Below are 5,145 nucleotides of genomic sequence, written 5' to 3' on the forward strand. Positions count from 1 at the left end.
TTTATTGACTTTCTTCTTACTTTTCAGCTTTCGAAACGGGTTCTTTTATATCTGGAGCTTCTTAATGTATTTTAAAAAGTCGTCGAGATCATTAAAATAATGCGTGTTTTGACCTTTATAATTTGATTATATCTAATGAGGACATTATTGATGAAACTATATTATGTAGTTAAGGATAATTTTATAACAATGGCTATTTGTATGCCAGTGAATGTAAAATGCAAAATTATGACGTTTTCATGTAGCATAAAAAGAGCATATTATTATTAGTAATCTTTCGACTTTTGAAATAAAATACAGTGATAATAATAATTAAATAAACAAGCCATATGTCATGTGAGAAATCATAAACATTTATTCAATGTATTTAAAAATATTGGTTTCATTCATTTGTTTTTATTGTTTGAAATTAAATGAAATCATTTATTTTTCATTCACGTTTTCTTTCAATAAACAAATTAAATAAAATCTGAGATTAACAAATCCAATGAATTGAATCAAATTTATCAAAATTGGTAGAGTAGGCTGGGCTAACAGGATTCCGGGAATTTTTCCAAGAATTCCAACTTTTTTCGTCGATTAAGATGTTCCACTGGGAGACGGTATCGTTTTTATTAATCAAGACTGTTAATTATATGCAATTTTTATTATTATTTTATTTATTTACTTATTAAACACAGTGACATTACAAAATACTCTTAACGTCATTGTGACCAGACATATGTATAAACAACATACAAATACTATATACATAAAATAAATTTAGCGAGACATCTATGTATGTTATAGATAATACATTTTTAAAATCATATTCAAATAGTGGTGACTTAGTGGGTAGGATGGTGTTTGCCAAGTTGATGGAGAAACCGCTTCTACAATGAAATCAGATAAATTGGCAAACTCTGATAATAAACGATCGACTTGGAGTCACAAATAACTAATTATGACCAGCAGCATTAAAGATCATATAATAAATTCTTTTCAATCGCAGTCAGCTCACGGGATCGAACCCGTTAACCACTCGGTGCTTAGTATCAACGCAACCACCGAGCCGTGCTGCTGGCCAATATTTAAATAGGTGAAATTTCTACTAAATTATTAAATTTTTTCAATTAAAATTGTTACTTGAAGTAGAATGATTCTTAACCACTTAATCACCACGCGTTTGTAGAAACCGATTCGATTACACTTTTCGACAAATGACGACTTTTTTTTGGTTCAGAGACTAGATATGACTTTTCTTATAGATCTATACCAAGTGAACACGAATCTAGCAATAAAAATGTTGTTTGGCTCGGGATTCGGAGATATATGTATGTGTTTTTTAAATCGTCCGATTTTTCTATATCTTGATTATGTTCGGTCGATGTCTCAAAATCTGTCAATTTCCTGTTCAAAATGAATATTGGAATCTATATTTTATCTTTCATTTGTAGTACTTTTCAGCTTTCAAATCTCTATAAGTAGTCATCCAGTTCAAATCAAAAGTCAAAGGTATGTATTTTATTTGGGATTTTTTCCTACTGTTAATGCTATTTTATATTGAGTATTTTCTATTGAAACATGTTTATTGGGATAGTATTCTGGCCACACTATTTTTTGTTTTCGTTTAAAAGGGTTAATTGGAAGTGTGCTGAATTTTAAATCGGTAAAATTGCGAGCTAAAAACTCGTACTAGTGGAGCACTTTTTCAATTTCATTAGTATCACAGGATATTTTTAGATGTCATTGTGAAGAAAACACAATTAATTTTGAGTCCATAGCCTTAAATACGAAGGAGCGCGCACCGGTGCCCTTATGGCGACGATGTGGTTAAAAAGCGGCATATTGCATATGAAACGAAAATAATAAATTTGATTTACTTTAAAATAGTGCATAAACTTTAAATCATAGTTTTATTGATATACAGGTAATGTTCCAAATATTGGATAGATTATTTTGTAATTGTAATGATTGAAAAAAAATCTAATATTGAAATTGTATCGCATGAAATTTGACATTGACATTGTTATTGTCATTAGAATTTCGATCAAAAGATAAGTGGCGATTTGAAAATGCAATTGATAGAAAAAAGTGGACCAAATCAAATGGTGACCCATTCTTATAAATAGTATTATTTTCTTTACAATATTAATAACATACCTAAATGATCATACATATATTGTCACGTTGAACGACAGAATGAATCGACAAATTTCACAGGATGACTTAAATTATACTTATTGCCTAGTTTGACTTTGAAAGTAAATACATACATACGTACCTGCAATACTTTTTTTACCATATGTGGCCACACTATGTATGTATGTATTTACGAGTACCTTGCGAGAACAGAATTTCGAAAAACCTTCAGTAAAGAATACGCAATGCGAAAAAACCTTTAAGATTATGACAGCGCAAATTTTCTATTTTGTACAGAGTCAAATTTCCGAATCGAAACTTTAATGGCTGAGAATGCAAGACATCATTGCATATATTTTTAAATATCATATTATGTATATAAAAAGGTAGTGACAATGATTGAATGATTTTAAATATGGATTTAATTATATTATACCAAAATTAATTAATTAATTTGGCGCGTTCGACATTTTTGATATATTGATAGATAAATTGAAATTCGAAACATGGACGGCTTGTTTTATCCTTTAAGAAGATTTAATTCAAGAGCGTGCAATTTAAATTTGCATGGTGTAAAATGCATGCTCGAATTTTTCGTCGCTTGCGGCCGAAACGTGTAATTAAATATATCATCGCACTCAAAATGGAATTTCATTGAAGACAATGTCAACCTTATACATAATTATTTTTAAATTTCACCGAAGTGCAGTATTTTATTTCATATTCCATTATTCATGTTATGTATGAATATTGAAATTTAAAATTCGATTTTCCAATTATATTTTGCCTTGATGATTTTTTATATGAGTATAGTGGTTGAAAATATTAGCAATCAATTTTTAAAGGTTTATCCATAACGGTGTTCAGTCAAAACCACTCGGTCAATAAACGCTCCGACATAACCGCGACGACATAACCGCGCCGACATAACCGCGCCGACATAACCGCGCCGACATAGCCGCGCGGCGACAAAACCGCGAGAGCCAAAACCACACGGAGACTTAGACAAAATGACAAAAGCGCCCTAGCAAAAAGCACTTGGAGACAAAACCGCGCCGGTATATCCAACATAACAGTGCACGGAAAAGACTAATGTCTTTCACATTATACAGCAGCGCACGTTCAAACAAGTTTTGGCCGAGAAGGAAAAACCAGCTTACATATACACGCTACCTTTAAGCCAGCAGTATGGCTTAATGGTAGCGTGTATGTTTAGCACCAAGTGATCAGTGGATTCGATCCGCCATACTGCTAGCTAGATTTGGGGGTATTTGTGACTCCAAATCGATCGTTTCTTATCAGAGTTTGCCAATTTTATCTGATCATTGTTGAAACGGTTCCTCAAAATGGGCAAAAATCATCTTTCCTGTTGTCACAAATCTTCTGTATTTATTGTGTGTATAATTTGTAAAAATTATGTACAAAATCTAAATCCATAGATGTCACAATGGATTAATTCTGTAATTAATTAATTGTTATTTCGTGTTCTTCAGCTTCTAGAAATACAGTGATTTATGTAATAATAAAATGCTGAATTGTTTGTAATAATTGTCCAGGAAGGCGCATTGGGGTCTTCCTGTCAAGCCTTCTTGGTATACATCTATTTAAAATAAAATAAATTACAGAGCGCGACGATACGGCGCAATATTGCTTATCATCGAGTCAATATTGACGTTTTCAAAAATATTCATATACGCATGCGCACTTTCGTTTCGTGGCCAAAGAAAAATGGCTTTGCTTGATACGTTACGGTGACATGTACTGCCGTATATTATGACTAGATTTTGTCGGCTACTGCTGTTACGTCTACGCCACATACATACACTACGAAACATATGAATATATCCATGTAGAATGTACAAAAGACTACTTTTCGTACTGCTGTTTACACGCGGTTGCCGGTCTGTGCTTTGCCAGTATGAATATACCTTAATTCGTTGGATGTATGCATAATAATAAAATAAATTTAATCCAAGTAAAATATGCTAAAATAAATATTCGACCTCCTCGAAAAGTAAAATCTAAAACTGAAATTGTGATTTTAGCACATTCAAACAAGTTTTACAACACTGTAGTACTAAATCAACCTGCTGAATTTGGAACACGCCAACTTTACAATGTGGTAATTTGTCAAACCGATATCGGCAAATTTTTAGTCAACAAGTGTCAATGAAACAATTAACTTTTATTGTTAATCATTATTTAAATGTGTACTGTTCGAAAAATTAACATCATACTATACTTGTACATATGTTTATCTAAATTATGAAGAAATTTCTTTGATTTCCAAATATGAATAGCTTTAGTAATACGAGGTAAATTACAAATACATGTTTTTTAGTATTTAATTAATAATCATAATGGGCAAAAAATATATATATTTATTTTTATATTTGATTTAAAAAATAAACATGTTTTTATTTTATTTAAAATTATACCAACATATGTATCTAAGAATGAAATATTATTAAGTGATATTGCTATTTTTCAATATAAGATGAATTTATAAACAGAACTGTATGTATGAGCACAACCCAAATAGGCACACAATAAATACAAGAATTTCATAGTGGGTCATAGTAACAAAGTTTAATATGTTCTTTCGGCATATTTTAGATACTAGTAAATATGGCAGACTTTCATAAAGTAAGAAATTTCAGTATAACATCATAGCAAATACACGTTTAGAAAAAGGCATGCCATCAAATTCTCAACTACCCGCTAACCTTAAACAAAAAACAATCTTACATATATGCATGTATGTAAATAAATTTTACTAAATTTACTGAATTTCCCACAGAACGAGTATAGTATCATTCCCTGCTCCTAATGCAAATTAACAACAGTGTTGCTACACCGATAATTGACTTAAATCGGTGTCGTGTAGTGGAATCAAGCGCCAGTTGTGAACCAACCATATGTCAAGTGGTGGTGGTGGGACAAGAGATGAGCTTATCGTGTAGTGTTTGGTGATTGTGAAAACTTTTGACCGTATCGTTTGAGGCCAGTGCCGTGTTCAGTGCA

Source organism: Arctopsyche grandis, chromosome 13 (assembly GCF_051622035.1).
Source record: "Arctopsyche grandis isolate Sample6627 chromosome 13, ASM5162203v2, whole genome shotgun sequence".
Lineage (NCBI taxonomy): Eukaryota > Metazoa > Arthropoda > Insecta > Trichoptera > Hydropsychidae > Arctopsyche > Arctopsyche grandis.